Source organism: Lolium perenne, chromosome 1 (assembly GCF_019359855.2).
Source record: "Lolium perenne isolate Kyuss_39 chromosome 1, Kyuss_2.0, whole genome shotgun sequence".
Classification (NCBI taxonomy): Eukaryota; Viridiplantae; Streptophyta; class Magnoliopsida; order Poales; family Poaceae; genus Lolium; species Lolium perenne.
The window spans coordinates 209,158,949-209,179,294 of record NC_067244.2 but is presented as its reverse complement, the minus strand read 5'-3'; the positions used below and the strand labels follow the sequence as shown (position 1 = coordinate 209,179,294).

General features: G+C 48.2%; 1 long non-coding RNA gene across 1 annotated transcript; it reads left to right on the top strand.

The window, feature by feature from the left end:
• Positions 1-8,635: 8,635 nt before the first annotated feature.
• Positions 8,636-9,523, top strand: LOC127316060 (uncharacterized). The gene is made up of 2 exons (XR_007860193.1): positions 8,636-8,908; positions 8,987-9,523. It is a non-coding gene; the product is annotated as an uncharacterized lncRNA (long non-coding RNA).
• Positions 9,524-20,346: the final 10,823 nt, after the last annotated feature.

Sequence of the window (20,346 nt, the reverse complement as noted above, 5' to 3'; positions counted from 1 at the left end):
GGGTTTATCTTAAACGTGGTCTAAAGCAGCTGGGGGGGCGTCCTGGGCACTTATATAGGCGTCCGGGACGAGTTCTGGTCGAAAAGATACAAAAATAACCGACCCAGAATAGATCTGGTCGAGACAGACTCGGACAAATCCGGTCTGGAATCTGGTTAACCGGGCCACGGACCGGGTCGGCCGGTCTAGGGTCCGGTCAACCGGGCGGCAACCGGGTCGGCCGGTCTGGGGTCCGGTCAACCGGGCGGCAACCGGATAATTGCGAGGTTTTCCGGTTTTCATCCGGTACGATAAATCGCGTCCGGTTGGCGCCCGGTCGACCGGGTCAGTGACCGGGTTGGCCGGTCTGGCGGCCGGTCGGACCGGGTGCTGGACCGGCCTGGACGTCTTCTTCTCCTCTCGCGCATGCCTCCCGCTCCTCCCTCGCGCGACCATGAGATATCTTCATGTCCAGCTCCATGTCCAGCTTCACATCCATCTTGACGTCCATCTTCATGTCCAGCTGCTCCTCTCCTCCTCGTGCGATGCTCGTCTCTTCTTGATACCTGATGATACATAAGTAATAGGACTTAGGCAGTATAAAGTTCTCATCAATCAAAGTACCGTTTAGAAACAAGTTCACCTGTTGTTTAAGTAGCTTCGCACGAGCCCTTGTAATTGGTCCAATCCGAACTTCATTGGACTTGAGCTTCACAGCAGGTTCATCTTCATTTATCAATAACGGAGGTAGTGGTGTAGTAGGGATGTCCTCATCAATATAATTTTTGTGATATTACTCCTTGAATCGAACTAACATCATAAACATATTTTATGAATATGCCAAAGTTTTAAAATATTTCAATACAAAGAGACTCTAAGTCAAATAAAGTTCAAAATAACAATGAAGAATATAGGTAAGAAACCCGAAACCTCAATGAAAAAGTTTGAAATAATTGGTAGATTGAGATGCAATTATCCTAGACGACTTATGCCATCTGCTGCTTTCTTGTGCACTTTATCCTTACTTTTATATTTATCATGAATTTGTAATTTTTGTGAGTGGGTGCTTTGCTTTTACGATAAACCAGTAGTATATTATTGTCAACATAAGCTTCTCTATAAGTAAAAATATTCCCCTCCTGTGCCATGTCAATTTTCACTAAATGTAGAAGCATCAGAATAGAGGATCATGCTTCTACACGATTCCCTTTGTTGGTGATGCTGTCCAGGACTGGCGCGTGGTTGACGAGGGAGGAAATCCTTGTTGTGTAGCTTTCTGGTCCCCGGCAACGGCGCCAGAAAATTAGCTTGATGTCTACGTTCCCCCTCCTTTCCTGTAGACAGTGTTGGGCCTCCAAGAGCAGAGGTTTGTAGAACAGCAGCAAGTTTTCCCTTAAGTGGATCACCCAAGGTTTATCGAACTCAGGGAGGAAGAGGTCAAAGATATCCCTCTCATGCAACCCTGCAACCACAAAGCAAGAAGTCTCTTGTGTTCCCAACACACCTAATAGGTGCACTAGTTCGGCGAAGAGATAGTGAAATACAGGTGGTATAAATAAGTATGAGCAGTAGCAACGGTGCCAGAAAATAGCTTGCTGGTGTGTAGTTGATGGTGGTAGTATTGCAGCAGTAGTAACACAGTGAAACAGTAAACAAGCAGTAGTAACGCAGCAGTATTTAGGAACAAGGCCTAGGGATTAGACTTTCACTAGTGGACACTCTCAACATTGATCACATAACAGAATAGATAAATGCATACTCTACACTTTTGTTGGATGATGAACACATTGCGTAGGATTACACGAACCCTCAATGCCGGAGTTAACAAGCTCCACAATAATGCTCATGTTTAAGTAACCTTATAGTGTAAGATAGATCAATAGACTAAACCAAGTACTAACATAGCATGCACACTGTCACCTTCATGCATATGTAGGAGGAATAGATCACATCAATATTATCATAGCAATAGTTAACTTCGCAATCTACAAGAGATCATGATCATAGCATAAACCAAGTACTAACACGGTGCACACACTGTCACCTTTACACACGTGCAGGAGGAATAAAACTACTTTAATAACATTGCTAGAGTAGCACATAGATAAATTGTGATACAAACTCATATGAATCTCAATCATGTAAAGCAGCTCATGAGATTATTGTATTGAGGTACATGGGAGAGATGAACCACATAGCTACCGGTACAGCCCCGAGCCTCGATGGAGAACTACTCCCTCCTCATGGGAGCAGCAGCGGTGATGAAGATGGCGGTGGAGATGGCAGCGGTGTCGATGGAGAAGCCTTCCGGGGGCACTTCCCCGCTCCGGCAGCGTGCCGGAACAGAGACTCCTGTCCCCCAGATCTTGGCGGCGCGATGGCGGCGGCTCTGGAAGGTTTCTGTGGTTTTCGTCAATCGTATCAGGGTTTTCGATCCAGGGGCTTTATATAGGCGAAGAGGCGGCGCAGGAGGGTCGAAGGGCTGGCCAAACCATAGGGGGGCGCGGGCCCCCCCTAGGCCGCGCCAGGGTATGGTGTGGTGGGCCTGTGCCCCCCCTCTGGTCCCTCTCGTGTGTTCTGGATGCTTCCGGGGATTCTAAGATCTTTGGCGTTGATTTCGTCCGATTCCGAGAATATTTCGTTACTAGGATTTCTGAAACCAAAAACAACAGAAAACAGGAACTGGCACTTCGGCATCTTGTTAATAGGTTAGTTCCAGAAAATGCACGAATATGACATAAAGTGTGCATAAAACATGTAGATAACATCAATAATGTGGCATGGAACATAAGAAATTATCGATACGTTGGAGACGTATCAGCATCCCCAAGCTTAGTTCTGCTCGTCCCGAGCAGGTAAAACGATAACACAGATAATTTCTGGAGTGACATGCCATCATAACCTTGATCATACTATTTGTAAAGCATATGTAGTGAATGCAGCGATTCAAGACAATGTATATGACATGAGTAAACAAGTGAATCATATAGCAAAGACTTTTCATGAATAGTACTTTCGAGACAAGCATCAATAAGTCTTGCATAAGAGTTACTCATAAAGCAATAATTCATAGTAAAAGCATTGAAGCAACACAAAGGAAGATTAAGTTTCAGCGGTTGCTTTCAACTTGTAACATGTATATCTCATGGATATTGTCAACATAGAGTAATATAATAAGTGCAATATGCAAATATGTAGGAATCAATGCACAGTTCACACAAGTGTTTGCTTCTTGAGGTGGAGAGAAATAGGTGAACTGACTCAACATTGAAAGTAAAAGAATGGTCCCCCATAGAGGAAAAGCATCGATTGCTATATTTGTGCTAGAGCTTTGATTTTAAAAGCATGAAACAATTTTGTCAATGGTAGTAATAAAGCATATGTATCATGTAAATTATATCTTACAAGTTGCAAGCCTCATGCATAGTGTACTAATAGTGCCCGCACCTTGTCCTAATTAGCTTGGACTACCGGATCATCACAATGCACATGTTTTTACCAAGTGTCACAAAGGGGTACCTCTATGCCACTTTGTACAAAGGTCTAAGGAGAAAGCTCGCATTGGATTTCTCGCTATTGATTATTCTTCAACTTAGACATCCATACCGGGACAACATAGACAACAGATAATGGACTCCTCTTTTATGCATAAGCATGTAACAACAATTAATAATTTTCTCATTTGAGATTGAGGATATATGTCCAAAACTGAAACTTCCACCATGGATCATGGCTTTAGTTAGCGGCCCAATGTTCTTCTCTAACAATATGCATGCTTAACCATAAGGTGGTAGATCGCTCTTACTTCAGACAAGACGAACATGCATAGCAACTCACATGAAATTCAACAATGAATAGTTGATGGCGTCCCCAGTGAACATGGTTATCGCACAACAAGCAACTTAATAGGAGATAAAGTGCATAATTACATATTCAATACCACAATAGTTTTTAAGCTATTTGTCCCATGAGCTATATATTGCAAAGGTGAATGATGGAATTTTAAAGGTAGCACTCAAGCAATTTACTTTGGAATGGCGGGAAATACCATGTAGTAGGTAGGTATGGTGGACACAAATGGCATAGTGGTTGGCTCAAGTATTTTGGATGCATGAGAAGTATTCCCTCTCGATACAAGGTTTAGGCTAGCAAGGCTTATTTGAAACAAACACAAGGATGAACCGGTGCAGCAAAACTCACATAAAAGACATATTGAAAACATTATAAGACTCTACACCGTCTTCCTTGTTGTTCAAACTCAATACTAGAAATTATCTAGACCTTAGAGAAACCAAATATGCAAACCAAATTTTAACAAGCTCTATGTATTTCTTCACTAATAGGTGCAAAGTATATGATGCAAGAGCTTAAACAAGAGCACAAAAATTGCCAAATATCAAGTTATTCAAGACATCATACCAATTACTACATGTAGCATTTTCCGTTTCCAACCATATAACAATTAACGAAGCAGTTTCAACCTTCGCCATGAAAATTAAAAGCTAAGAACACATGTGTTCATACGAACCAGCGGAGCGTGTCTCTCTCCCACACAAGCATTTATTCAACAAAAACAAAAACAAGAAACATACTGACGCTCCAAGCAAAGCACATAAGATGTGATGGAATAAAAATATAGTTTCAGGGGAGGAACCTGATAATGTTGTCGATGAAGAAGGGGATGCCTTGGGCATCCCCAAGCTTAGACGCTTGAGTCTTCTTGATATATGCAGGGGTGAACCACCGGGGCATCCCCAAGCTTAGAACTTTCACTCTCCTTGATCATGTTGCATCATACTCCTCTCTTGATCATTGAAAACTTCCTCCACACCAAACTCGAAACAACTCATTAGAGGGTTAGTGCACAATATAAATTATCATATTCAGAGGTGACACAATCATTCTTAACACTTCTGGACATTGCATAATGCTACTGGACATTAGTGGATCAAAGAAATTCATCCAACATAGCAAAAGAGGCAATGCGAAATAAAAGGCAGAATCTGTCAAAACAGAACAGTTCGTATTGACGAATTTTAAAATGGCACCAGACTTGCTCAAATGAAAATGCTCAAATTGAATGAAAGTTGCGTACATATCTGAGGATCATGCACGTAAATTGGCTTAATTTTCTGAGCTACCTACAGGGAGGTGGACCCAGATTCGTGACAGCAAAGAAATCTGGAACTGCGCAGTAATCCAAATCTAGTACTTACTTTTCTATCAACGGCTTAACTTGGCACAACAAAACACAAAACTAAGATAAGGAGAGGTTGCTACAGTAGTAAACAACTTCCAAGACACAAAATAAAAACAAAGTACTGTAGGTAAAATAACACATGGGTTATCTCCCAAGAAGTTCTTTCTTTATAGCCATTAAGATGGGCTCAGCAGTTTTAATGATGCACTCGCAAGAAATAGTATTTGAAGCAAAAGAGAGCATCAAGAGGCAAATTAAAAACACATTTAAGTCTAAAATGCTTCCTATGCATAGGAATCTTGTAAATAAACAAGTTCAAGAAGAGCAAAGTAACAAGCATAGGAAGATAAAACAAGTATAGCTTCAAAAATTTCAGCACATAGAGAGGCATTTTAGTAACATGAAAATTTCTACAACCATATTTTCCTCTCTCATAATAACTTTCAGTAGCAACATGACCAAACTCAACAATATAACCATCACATAAAGCATTCTTATCATGAGTCTCATGCATAAAATTATTACTCTCCACATAGGCATAATCAATTTTATTAGTTGTAGTGGGAGCAAATTCAACAAAGTAGCTATCATTATTATTCTCATCAAGTGTAGGAGGCATAGTATAATCACAACAAAATTTACTCTCCATAGTAGGTGGCACCAAAAGACCACTATCATTATAATCATCATAAATAGGAGGCAGAGTATCATCAAAGAAAATTTTCTCCTCAATGCTTGGGGGACTAAAAATATCATGCTCATCAAAGCCAGCTTCCCCAAGCTTAGAATTTTCCATATCATTAGCAACAATGGTGTTCAAAGCGTTCATACTAATATCATTGCTACTAGCATGCAAATAAGATTCCATGGGTTTTTTAATTTTCGCATTAAACCATTCATGTCTTGACTCAGGAAATAGAATAAAAAGCTCACAGATGTTTTCCATTATGCCTTACTAGTGTAAACAAGAAACAAAAAGTTGTAATTGCAGGATCTAAAGGAAATAGCTTCGAGTACTTACAATACGGAAAATAGCTTGGTAGCCGAGGTCCGGAGTGTGAGTACCTTTTACCTTTCCTCCCCGGCAACGGCGCCAGAAAATTACTTGATGCTGTCCAGGACTGGCGCGTGGTTGACGAGGGAGGAAATCCTTGTTGTGTAGCTTTCTGGTCCCCGGCAACGGCGCCAGAAAATTAGCTTGATGTCTACGTTCCCCCTCCTTTCCTGTAGACAGTGTTGGGCCTCCAAGAGCAGAGGTTTGTAGAACAGCAGCAAGTTTTCCCTTAAGTGGATCACCCAAGGTTTATCGAACTCAGGGAGGAAGAGGTCAAAGATATCCCTCTCATGCAACCCTGCAACCACAAAGCAAGAAGTCTCTTGTGTCCCCAACACACCTAATAGGTGCACTAGTTCGGCGAAGAGATAGTGAAATACAGGTGGTATAAATAAGTATGAGCAAGAGTAACGGTGCCGTAAAATAGCTTGCTGGCGTGTAGTTGATGGTGGTAGTATTGCAGCAGTAGTAACACGGTGAAACAAAGAAACAAGCAGTAGTAACGCAGCAGTATTTAGGAACAAGGCCTAGGGATTAGACTTTCACTAGTGGACACTCTCAACATTGATCACATAACAGAATAGATAAATGCATACTCTACACTTTTGTTGGATGATGAACACATTGCGTAGGATTACACGAACCCTCAATGCCGGAGTTAACAAGCTCCACAATAATGCTCATGTTTAAGTAACCTTATAGTGTAAGATAGATCAATAGACTAAACCAAGTACTAACATAGCATGCACACTGTCACCTTCATGCATATGTAGGAGGAATAGATCACATCAATATTATCATAGCAATAGTTAACTTCGCAATCTACAAGAGATCATGATCATAGCATAAACCAAGTACTAACACGGTGCACACACTGTCACCTTTACACACGTGCAGGAGGAATAAAAATACTTTAATAACATTGCTAGAGTAGCACATAGATAAATTGTGATACAAACTCATATGAATCTCAATCATGTAAAGCAGCTCATGAGATTATTGTATTGAGATACATGGGAGAGATGAACCACATAGCTACCGGTACAGCCCCGAGCCTCGATGGAGAACTACTCCCTCCTCATGGGAGCAGCAGCGGTGATGAAGATGGCGGTGGAGATGGCAGCGGTGTCGATGGAGAAGCCTTCCGGGGGCACTTCCCCGCTCCGGCAGCGTGCCGGACAGAGACTCCTGTCCCCCAGATCTTGGCGGCGCGATGGCGGCGGCTCTGGAAGGTTTCTGTGGTTTTCGTCAATCGTATCAGGGTTTTCGATCCAGGGGCTTTATATAGGCGAAGAGGCGGCGCAGGAGGGTCGAAGGGCTGGCCAAACCATAGGGGGGCGCGGGCCCCCCCTAGGCCGCGCCAGGGTATGGTGTGGTGGGCCTGTGCCCCCCCTCTGGTCCCTCTCGTGTGTTCTGGATGCTTCCGGGGATTCTAAGATCTTTGGCGTTGATTTCGTCCGATTCCGAGAATATTTCGTTACTAGGATTTCTGAAACCAAAAACAGCAGAAAACAGGAACTGGCACTTCGGCATCTTGTTAATAGGTTAGTTCCAGAAAATGCACGAATATGACATAAAGTGTGCATAAAACATGTAGATAACATCAATAATGTGGCATGGAACATAAGAAATTATCGATACGTTGGAGACGTATCAGTTGGATAGAAAAATTTGCATCTTGAAAATAAATAATAAACATATATAATAATCTGAAAAAATAAATACATCAAAATACAAATAGAAGGAAAACATGCTTACTTGAGATAGACTTAGTTATTTCATGAGTTTCAATCTTCAAGTTCATGTTAAAACCCGCAAATGCCAGACCCGTTTCTAGAACTTAGCGAAAAATAGGAAAATCATGCTTTCATGTATCAAATAGAAACTTACTTATGTTTTCTTGTCATATAAATTTAGGACCGTTTGCAACCCGTATAAAAATTAGAAAATAGCAAGATTAAGGTGCAGACTACAACTCGCAAATGTTTTAACTTTTGCACAATAGTTTACAATGATAAGTTTCTGCCCAATTATATGTGTGTATTTTCGTCTTAACTTTTTAAGACTCGGATATGTTTACAAAAGTAGGCTTCATATATCCATGTTGCATTAAGCATTTCCTTAGAAATTCTGCATTCCTTGTGTTTGAGCAACCAGACAAGATTCTTAGACCCTATAGAATGCATTTGGCTTTTAGAACTTCATTGTAGGTAGTGGTGTATTTTAAGAGACGGTTATTTGGTCATTAAATATAAGAGCTTTTTTACGGTGATTGGGACGGAACTTTGGTTCCGTCTAAGTTCCGTCTTATTCCGTCAAATCTGAATTTTCCTGACCGTTGATTAAATCAATCTATAACTTTTATATAATTGGTATAATGATTTGAGTGTGTGCCAGCGGTCAACTACCATCGGGCATCCTGATCGATCGATCGAGATCGAAAACTGCTAGCCTCAAGAGCGAGACTCGCCCAAGATCAACGCCGCCGTCTCCTCACTGGCGGGATCGCTGCCAACCTGCTGGATCGGACGCCACCCCCTCGTCATCTGCGGAATCCTGGCCGCCCCTAACCCTACACCTTGTTCTCCACGGCCCAGTCCGGTGGAACGCGCCGCTACTCTCCTCACCAGCGGGATTGGAGCCGACGCCCAACAGCCTCAACATCGGGATCGCAGGTAACTGCCTCAAGTTCATTCGTTGTTGAACCCTACTCCCGTCATTCACACACATCATGGTTTCCCTGTCAAATTCAGTCTTTGGTACCAGGTGCTGCTTCCGCTGTAACCAGTATCGGTTGATCTCAGGGTCTTTCTGCTAGGTGAATTGGTTGACTTCTCAGCTTGTCTGATGATTGGGTTTGTATCCGATGCAAAATACTGACTTCCATTAGTTCACTTAACCTGGGCAAGCAAGTTAATTTCATTCTGAGTTTGTTAATGATTCTGCCACTACATTTGGTGAGTATGTGTCGGCCTTTGTTCTGCCTGTGCTAGGTGAATATACAAGACTATTGCTTCAAGATCAGGGGGATAGCTCAACATCGTCCACTGCTCGTCAGTTAAATTTCACCGAAGGACCTAGTATACCCGGTTTCAGTGGTCATGATCATCAAAGTAGTATCACAAAAGTGTGTTGATACTTTATCGTTTTTCAAAGTATGTAAACAAGCGTGATGTCTTTTTTGTATGAGAATATTCTTCTGAATATGCAAGTTCTAAAGCTTCTGCTAGCCTTTAAATTATAATTTATGCCTCTGAACTAGTGGCTTAATTTCGAGTTTGCTTCTGATATGTGAACTGCAGGAGATGAATTTGTTTCTGAGATGTATTTGTTAGAAAAAAAAAACGAGAATACACCCTGGAGGGTGTACTAATCATATACTCCCTCCGTCCATTAATAGATGTCCAGTGGTTCATCTAAATTTGAATGTATCTATGTCTAAAAAATGTCTAGATACATTTGAATTTAGATAAACTTTTAACATCTAAAAATGGACAGAGGTAGTAGAAGAAAGGGCAAGAAAGCCCGAACCACGAGCGCTACTGCCAACAGGGGGGTGGCAGCTCCCCTACAAAAACGAAAGCCTAATCTCCGTCCCGCCACGAAAAAGGAAAAGGCTCGGGAAATCCGAAGGACTCCGAGCGGAAAAGCCTAGCTACACGCCACCTCTGAAACTCCTCCCTAATCCTATGCCGAGGAGGACGAGCGTCACGGTCCGGACCGGGAGGGCCTCTGCGGGGTGGGCGCGCCCCACTGGAGTCTCTAGGACGGCCAAAGCCGCCACCACCTTCGCCATGGTCGTCACCACGGCCGTTGCCACGATCGTCCCCGGGAGAAGGGCCGCCTGCCACCCCAACCGGATCCTCCACACGCATGAGGTGCACCGTAGCCTCATGTCCGAGCAAGGCGACCTCCTCCGGAATCAGCGCCTCCACAGGGAGAAGGAGGTCGTCGTCCTCATCCCCAAAGAGGAGAGGCTCCGCCACCCAAATCTCCTTGGTCTTCGGAATCGACGCGGGGTCGTCTGTCCACGCCGTGATCCTGAAACTCCCCATATCCTCCCTGCTGGCCGTCTCCGTTCCTAGACGCTCCACCCAAGCAGAGGAGCCAAGGATCATCCTGGCCGTGGCCAGGTTCCACGCCACCGCCGGCACCCCAACCACTTCCAGGTGCACTCTATAGCGCATCCTGCGCCTAGTGGCCTGGAGCTGCCGGTTCCACACGCCGAAGCGCAAGGAGAAGTCGCGCCCGTCGAAAGGGTCCGCCGCCAACAAGGTGTCGCGCTTGGCCCTCGAGTCGAAGACGAACAACAGGTCCGCCGGCCAAAACCTGTGCACCGAGAAGTGGCCCTCGAGAGCCGGGAACCGCTCCAGCACCGCCGCCAACGCAGCGGAGCAGCTCACGGCACGCCTGGTGCCGGAGACGAATGCCACCAGCCCCCACTTGAGGGCACGCTCTGCCTCATAGACTTCGCGAGTGCGATAGATGATGCAGCGCTCCCGCGCTGGACGAGCGGCCCCAAACTTCGGGGCGACGTCCACAGTAGGGGCGGTCACCCACCACAGCAGCAGGGCGATAGATGTATTTGTTAGTTTATTCAAGTTTTCTACTGAGATGTTACACTTTTCACGCATGAGCTCATGTTATCAACTACCTGTTCTTGTGTGACTATCAATAGTAGCTTGTCATAAGATCCATGTTATTATGTCCATTCTTCCACAATTTCTCCCTCTTAAAGTTTGGTGCTGAGATGGATCTGTTGTGTTCTTATGTTCTCCCTTTTAAAGTTTATCCTTTCTGAAAACACTATCTAGTTCTCAGATTCTCCCTGTCAAAGTTATACCTAGCTCAAAACTGTGAACTTGTGTCGTAAAAGCTTTTTTTTTTTTTTTGAAACGGGCAAAAAAGCTTTTGCCTTATATTGATATAGGAGAAGCAAACAAGGTTATGGCTAGAGCCATGGAAAACATAAAAAAAGGAAACAAACGCGGGGGCAAACAGCCCCCACCCCCCGGACCTAAGGAAAAGATTAGCCTAAAAGATCCGCCAAGTGGGAAGCTCCGGCGAGGATCCAATCTTTCCCCTCTTCTCTGATCCTGTGCATGACCACCGCTGGCAAGGAGGACTTATTGTTGAAAACCCTCTCATTCCTTTCCTTCCAGATCTCCCAAGCGATCAGAGTAATGGCAGATCGTAGACCTTTAGGGGAGGAGGTGGTGGTCTTTGAAGCGGCCAACCAGTAGTCCAGAACTTTGGGCCGTCCTACACCAATGCTGCTGAGAAGATCCGGACAGGAAAGCCAGGAAGCCGCGGCTGTCCAGATGCGCCTGGAGAAACGGCATTCAAAGAGCAAGTGCCTGGCTGTCTCTGGGGAATTGCGGCATAGCTGGCAGGTGGGGTGATGTGGCCAACCTCGTTTAGCCAAGCGGTCAGCGGTCCAAAGTCGATTTTGTACAGCAAGCCAGGCGAAGAAGCGGCACTTTGGAGGAGCCCAGGTTTTCCAAACGATGTGTCCGAACTGGCATGGCAAGGAGGCAAGGAACTGGACCTTATAGGCGGAGCTGGCGGAGTAGCAGCCGTTTGGGGTCAAAGACCAAGTAATGGAGTCCTCCCTGTCTGGGTGGAGCTGAACATCTGCTAGGAGAACCCAGAGGCGGACATATTGGTCCAGGTGATCGACAGTGAAGGCCTCGACCGCGATGTCCGAGATCCAGTTATAATCAGTGAGGGCATCTTGGACCGTTCGATTTTTCCTCCTGGAGACCTTGAAGATAAGGGGGGGCAGGTCTTTTGGAGGGGCACCGTGAAGCCAAGAAGAGGACCAGAAGGAGGCCTTAGCCCCATTCCCGATGGTGACACGGGTAGCCGCGTTGAAGAGGTCCCGGTCGGAAGCGTCGTTGGGGGTTTCAGTACCCACCCAAGGTTTCTCAGGAGCCGTCCACTCATACCAAAGCCAACGGAGCCTAAGGGCCCGAGAGAACTTCTCCATGTCTAGAACCCCCAACCCGCCGAGTTCCTTGGGGCGGCAGACCTTTTGCCAGTTGACTTTGCATTTCCCTCCGCTAACCACCTCCTTACAAGCCCAGAGCATGCCGCGATTGATCTTAGCAAAGGCCTTGAGGATGCCTTTGTCCGCCTTTAAAGCTGTCAGCAAGAAGATTGGCATGGAGGAGAGCACGGACTTAACAAGCGCCGTACAACCGGCGCGATTTAGGAACTTCCCCTTCCACGGGTTTAGGCGAGAAACCGCCTTGTCGATATAGGGTTGGAGGTCCACCCGCCTAAGTCTTCCAAGGGAGAGGGGCAACCCTAGGTACTTGATGGGGAAGGGGGTCGTGGCAGCCGGGAAATCAGTTAAGACCTCCTCCAGGTTTAAGCTGGCGCATTGGATGGGGGCGATGGAGCTCTTGGTCACATTGGTCACAAGGCCAGAGACTTCCCCAAAACTTTGCAGAATGTTAGCCAAGCCTTCGACATCGTGCCTCATGGGCGAAAGGAAGATGGCAGCATCATCCGCATAGAGAGAGACTCTGGGGCCCTGAAAGCCACCTGGCAAAGCAGAGAGCACGCCCGATTCTGTCGCCTTATCCAGCAGTCTCTGAAGAGGGTCGATGGCGATGTCGAAAAGGAGAGGCGAGAGAGGATCACCCTGACGAAGGCCACGACCATGCAAGATGTCTTTCCCAGGGATTCCGTTAAGGATAATCCTAGAAGAGGCCGTGGAGAAAAGAGTCACTAGCAGGGCTCTCCACCTCTGAGGAAAACCAAGGCGTTGAAGAAGGCCCAGCATATAGTCCCAACGGACCGTGTCGAAAGCCTTGGCAATGTCTAGTTTGATGAGGAGGGAAGGAGTTCTTGTACGGTGCAGCCGACGGGCAGTGTTCCTGACATACATGAAATTATCATGGATAGTTCTTGTCTTGATGAAAGCGCTCTGACTTCGGGAAACAATGTCGTTCATCTTCGGGCTGAGGCGGCGTGCCATAGCTTTAGCAATGATCTTAGGGACCGCGTGGATGAGGCTGATGGGTCTGAAGTCAGAGATAGCTTCCGCACCGTCCTTCTTAGGCAGGAGCACGACGTTGGCAGTGTTAACGATGTGAAAGCTAGAAGCCGACAGCTCGGAGAAGGCGTTGATCACGGCCATAAGGTCATTCTTAACCACATCCCAACAGGATTGAAAGAAGGCGATGGAAAAACCGTCTGGGCCCGGGGCCTTATCGGCAGGCATGTCCTCAAGAGCCGCCTTGACTTCATCTTCAGAGAAAGGTAGGCCGAGGTCCTCCAGAGAGTGGTTTGGGGGGTCCAACACTTCCCAGTTGAAGTCAAGAGAACGAGGAGGAGGCCGTCCGAGAGAGCGCGAGAAGTGGTCGAAGATCAGCCCAGCCTTGTCTTCATGAGACACGGCCCACCCGGAGTTATGCTTAAGTCTGGCGATGTGGTTTTTACGCTTCCTCGCGTTGACCCGTAGATGGAAGAACTTGGTGTTGGCATCGCCGTCGCGGAGGTAACGAATTCTGGAAGCTTGACGCTTGCGGGACCTTTCAAGCGCTGCAAGTCCCTTTACCCGACGTTTCAGATTGGCACGGAGCCAACATTCATCTTCGGAGAGAGCACGGGATTCTTGAACCACATCCAGCTGAAGGATGACGTCCAGGGCCATAAGGAGTTGAAGCTTGCTGTCGGAGAAGAGACTCTTGCTCCAAGATCTGAGCCCTTGAGCCGTGGTCTTAAGCTTGTGGCTGAAGATATGGGTCGGCTGAGTATGAGATGAGGGCGCAGACCAAGCTTGTTTAACGACCTCCATAAACCCCGGCATCTTGATCCAGAAGGACTCAAAGCGAAAAACAGGCGATTTCCACGGACCACTCTGGTTGGACAGCAGGAGAGGGCAGTGATCAGACAGAGACGAAGACAGGGCAAAAAGCACATGATTCTCGAACATAAGGTCCCATGCCGTATTACAGAAAGCCCGGTCGAGGCGCACAAGAGTTGGAGATTGCCTCTCATTGCTCCAGGTAAACTTGCGGTTTTGCAGCTTCAGCTCCTTGAGCTGACATGTAGTGAGGGCTCTTTACGGGCTTGATCATTAAGTCCACGGGTGTTCCAATCAGCGATGGAGATGTCCGGACCGATCATAGTGAAGATAAAAAAGGCGGGGTAGCAGCACTACAAAGACGAAAAACAGGAACTTGTCCAAAAAAGAAGACAAGAATGAAGCAAACGCAGCTGAAGCAACCAAACTAAACAGACACGTCAAGGGCCTCCGCCTCGCACCCTCCTGGGCCTCCCATGGCGATGAGCGACTCGTCGGCTTCAGCCATGCTGCGGACGATAAGCTTGAAAAGCTTGGCGAGGGCCTCGATCGCCGTGTCCGGGAGCGGCGTTTTAAACTTGTCGATGTAAGCCTTCCTAGCGTCCATCAGAGGGAAACCAGCATCGGAGACACCCATCTTTGTGTTAAGAACTTGGACGGCTTTATCTAAAGCATGCATCTTCGGTTTGTTGCTCAAACGGGCGCTGCGCCTTAACTCAGAAGAGGGCTGGACCTCTGGCTGCTTGCGCCGAGGCGGAGCCGGCGTAGGGCACGGAAGGAGCTGCTCTCCAACGGCGCTCCCCGTCGATCCCCTGTGTCTGGCCACCTCCCTCCACCGCCTCCCACCCTTCCTCCGGGTCTTCCCCCAACCTTGGTGGCCCACTCAGCTACAACCTCCAGGCGCTCCGTTTCAGGATCTGCATCTGCGATGGCGGCTCCTCCACGCGCCCTCCGACCGCCGGCGTGCGGCGGATGGGCACCTCACCGGCTTCGGAGCGTGGTCGTCAGAAGCTCCCCCCTCGACGAGCCTTCACGCAAGGAGAGAGAGGCCATCTGCGCCTCCCTGTCTGCATGGCGTCGCGCAACGTCTTCGCCCGTCCGGGCTTCTTCTTCCGCTCCGGTTGGGATCCTCCGCGCCCCGTCCACTGCGGGAGCTCCAACGAGACAAGGGCCACGCAAATCCGTGCGTTTCATCCTGCCTGCGCCGTCGTCTGACCGCGCCCTTGGGGCCCACCAACGCGGTTCGAACCGCCAAGACGCCTCATCTTCTACACGCCTCTCGGCACGCCAGGATCCGGCCGACACCGCCGCGGAAGATGGTTGGACGCTAGTTATGTCCCGCCGCGCGCGACGGGAAGCCCGAAGGGTCGCCGGTTCACTCAACGGCAGTCTTCGCCGCCTCGACTCCCCAACCCGTGGCGCCGTCCGCCCAGCTCCCCCGTCTACAAAAGCTGTGGCCAGGGTTTGCCACTGATGCAGCTCTCCTCACCATCTGGTCGCCTCCTGTTCTCGCCCACGTTGCCGTCGCCCCCAACCTCGCCCACGTCCGTCTAGCAGGCCACGACTGAAGAGTGCTCCCCGCCCTCCTCCGATAGTCATGTCCTTCCTCGGTCATCCTTCCACGCGCGAGGAGGAGGACACCTGCTTCATCGCGACTTCATACGACCTCGACTGCGAGCGTTTGGATTGGGAGAGCACCACCATTGTGGCATGGGTCATCGCGGCGCCGTCAGGGATGGATCGCTCCGACGTTGAGGATGTATTCCGTCGCAAGTTTCGCCTTCGCGCCTCTGAGCTGATGGTGAGCGCTCACTTCCCGGAGCAATTCCTTGTGAAGTTCTCCTCCGTCGAGATACGGGAGGAGGTCATGCGCACGGAGCGCTGCAACTTCAAGATGGATGGCCTCGACGTCCACTTTCGACCTTGGCGTGCTGTCTCTCATGCCTACAACGCCGACCTACACTTCCGCGTCCATGTGGTCGTCGACGGCCTTCCCCCTTTCGCTTGGAGGCCGGAAGTGGGACGCAAGTGCGCCATCCAACGCCTCGATGATGGCTTTACTACTATGGAGGACACCTCCTCCTTCGGTCTATGGGCATGGACGCCTTCTCCCCACCGCATCCCCAAGGTACTATGGTGCACGCTTGTGAACAAGGGTGCGGGCGGCCTCTCCTCCAAGGTCCGCATCGAGGAGGATCGCTCGGATCAGTGGAAGAGGGGAGTCTCTTTCCGTGTCCTTCTTCACGTGGACTGCGTCGAGGACTACACTGCCGCACCGATCCTCGACGGTGGCAAGCCGATCTCCAGCTTCAAGCCAACCGTGCACTCCTTGCCGCGTTGCCTTTTGGGTACCATCGACGGTCGGCCTGTGGATGTGGGTTCGGGTTCCATCCTGCCGGCCCCCATCCCAGCCTTGGGTGAGCTCGGCCCGGCCTTCAATCAGCGCCTTGACGACAGCGACCGCCGCGAACGGTCACGCTCGGCTGCCACGGAAGACCTCATCAACACACGTCGCTCTCGCCCCTGGGAGGATGATAGACGTGCGCCGAGTCGCTCCCTTTCCAGGGCCAGGACACATCATCGCTCTCGCTCTGCGGAGTCTAAGGATCGCCGCCGAAGCCGCTCTCGCATGGAATCTCGCTGCGATGATAGGCAGCTGCGCAAACGCCACCACCGGGAGGACGACGACAACGAAGATCGAAGGGAACCTCGCCGCGAGTCCTCACGCCGCTCCTCTTCCCGCTCCCTCCGCGCCAAGTCTGCAGGACATCATCGCGGCAGCAGAGAGGGACGCTCCTACGGGCATGGGGCCGACGGTTCTACAGGCCGTCGCGACGGCTACCGACGTCACTTCGTCAAAAAACATGGTGCCGCAGCCGAGCCCCTGGTTCGGCCGAAGCTCCCCTCCATCATCACATGCGTCACGGACGGCAAGGATTGGTCTTCCACCCTCAAGGAGTTGCCGCCGGCTTTTGCCCGGGGGTTCTCGCGTCTGGCCGGGCCCCCCCCCCCCCCCCCCCCCCCTCAAGTGCTGCAGCAGCCGTCCCACCCCAGCTCCTGGACGGATGATGGGCTTGACAACGCAGCGACGCCCCCTTTTTCGCCTCCCCGTCAAGCGTCCCCTTCCCCGACGCTTTCTCCGGTCGTGGTGCCGGACTCTTGGGAAGACGCTGAGGACGTCTCCGTCGAGGACGTCCTCCCTCAGGCTTCCGATGCCCCTGTGTTTGAAGTTGGAGCTCCTGCCGGCTCCGGCAACTTGTTTGTCGTAAAAGCTTTGATGAACAAGAAAGAGAAGAGGAAAAAGGGAAACTCTTTGTGGTTCTTGTAGACATCTTTCTGCTGAGATTTCAAACATCTTCTGAACTTAAGAACTAAACTAATGTGTGCATCACATTCAGCATTAGGGACCATCTCCAAGCCTGACAAGAAACGGGATCTCCTTTACCCATGCGAATCATCTTCTCTCCTTGCGTCAGCTCGTCCGCGTTCCGGACGCTGACGTTGCAGGCCGCGGCCAAATCAACAAAATTTTGGCCTCACCTCGTCGGCGGCCTGATGGTTGATGGAGAAGCAGGTAGCAGCCGCTGTCGGGGGTAGCCGGGTGGGGGAACTTCGGACGAAACCTCGCTGTGCCGCCGGATATTTGGCTAGCGCGCTACCGCCGCCGCCGTAGATTACACGAGGGCGCTACTGGCCGAAGATTAGCGAAAACAAACTGCCGAGACCTGAATCGTACGCAATCAACAAGAAGTTGTCCCCGAGACAAATGTACATATACGATTTCTGAGTCGCGTCTAATACCTCAAGTTATGTGCTTTAAGATTCACTCTTACCACGCGTTCGCTCATTGGAGATTGTCCATGCAAAAGGACGTTCGTTTTATATAATATTCGTAAAATTATTTTAGAGGTTCCGGTCCTACTTATTTTGGTTCCGGTCCCATATTTTTGGTTCCGTCAGTTTGGTTCCATCTATTTACAACCGTCAGATCGGAGTGGATGGATGGTTATTAAAAATGCCAACCACTCTAAAACTTGTATAAATATAATGGTTCATCTAAGTGAGATTACGTTTATTGATTTTGGGCTCATTTTGCTTGAGATTGGGAGAGCAATTTCTTCATGCCTACGATCACGTGTAAGAATCATACGATATCTTAAGAAACAATTTTGATCTGTGCCCCATCAGCAATTTACTTACCCTACCACGATGTGCTAAGAAATACAGGGAGTAAGCATCAGGAGTGGTCTTCCATGTTCGTTAGTGTGATCAAAATAGCTTCATGTTTTGCCTCATCAATTAAGTCATAAATCAAGGGGCCTAGGCCTCCATCGCTTCTGCTAGAAGTGATCAGCCGCAATCAGTATAGTGGTAATGCTACTCTTGGAGATCCCACTAGCGAAATCCGATGATTCCAGATGGAGTACTCACTTAAAAAATGGTGGCGCTAAAGAAGGAAAATAAAGTCCATGAGTTGTCCTAATCCTGGAGAGGTTTGCTCGACTTTTGATAGGAGTTTTTGACGCCGCTTTCGTGGGGCCTCCGTGGGGCTGGGCAGCAACTAGCGACACGCATGGGATTTTTCGTGCGCCGCAAAAGGACACTGCTCCGCGCCTACCGAGTCAAACCGCAGGCGCTTTTCACCTTAACGTTTTGTGCCTTCTATCTTTAGTTCAGCCCATTTTCTCCTCTTTTGTTTTGTCTCTCCGTGTTTTCAAACTCTGACTGAGGTGAACTACGAGTTCGTTCTTGTAACTACGATTCTCCGAAAGGCCTGCTAATATTGCTCGCTACACTGTAGCCGTCTTTTTTTATGCGAAAATTCCACCGATCTATTAATAATCATCAATAATAGCACAAAGATATCTAAAAGTAATCAAAATTACAAATAGATCAATGGACCATCTAGCGACGACTACAAACACTAGCACGAGTCGAAGGCGCGCCGCCGTCCCCTCCCCTCTATCACCGGAGCCAGGCAAAGCTTGTCGTAGTAGAACTTGATGTAGTAGACAGACGTGAAGTCGTCGTGTTTATGCCCCAAAGGACCAGCGCACAACCATCGTCAATGATGATAATCGTAGATCGGAAGAGACTAACCTGAAACCACACAATCGAACACGAAAGACGACCGAATCACGGGAGATCCGTCGGACACACAACTCCAGGCGTCCTCCGCCGGCACTAGATGCACCACCGGAGCGAGGATAGGACGGGGAGGACCTTATTCTGACTTCAGGAAGTAGCCGCCGCCTCACCATCCCAAAGAAGACACCGAAAACGAACTAAACGAAGAACTGAAACCTTCCCGCCGGCGAGAGGCCGCGGTCCGCCACACCTCCAAGGCCCCAAGGCCACCGGAGGCGGAGCGGACCGGCAACGTCGCCGGTGAGAGGGACGAAACCCAAGATGGGTTTTAGAGCCGCCCACTGATCGCCTTGGTGTCTTGCTATTTTCCCGTCCTGTAGCCGTCGTTTGGCTATTATCATTCTACTAATTCTGCATAATTCATTCGCAAAAAAAGTTAGAGGGTGGGGTCAATGTTGGACAGGCTTTATACAAAGAACGAAATTGACAATTTAGAGGGTGGGGCAAATGTTCGCGGGAAGAAATACTTACAAAATCTCGAAATCGACATTTGTAAGTTTTGAAATATTCAAAACAAAAATTCTAGGGTGTAGATAATGTTGAACTCTACCATCACGCAAAAATCTCAATTCAAAATTCTTTAGATTCTATGCTACACAAAAATGAAAAATGCCACAAATTTCCAGGTCTTGGAAATGTGCACTCTTTGCCGCACCCCAATCCATGTATTTGCCATTTTTCTCAGCCTAAAATACAATGAATTTTGGATTGATATTTATGCACACTAGAAAAATTCACCATTATCTACATCTAGGACCTTTGCGATTTTTTTGGAACTTTCAGATGCCATTTTTGATTTTTTTTTTCTTTAAACAATGAGCTCCCTAGATCTCGGGAGCCATTTGCCCTCTCACCCTTGTGGAACCATTATCGTTGGCTTGACGCAACCATCTCGTACCCTTGGCTTCGCCACGACTCCCATATGAGTTTTTTTTAACTTAGGAGAAGAAAATAATGTTGTCTGCAAGGTGGGAGCAACAAACATGGTTACGTTCAAGTGTGGGTTCAATATTGGCTCATAGAATAAAGTTGAGTGACCGGCAAATATTTTGACCTCAACATATGGCTTTGGTTTCAAGCATGTCATTAGTTGAAGAATTTGTACACATCATTATGGAATATATTAAGATTGAGGGCTTCATATGGTAA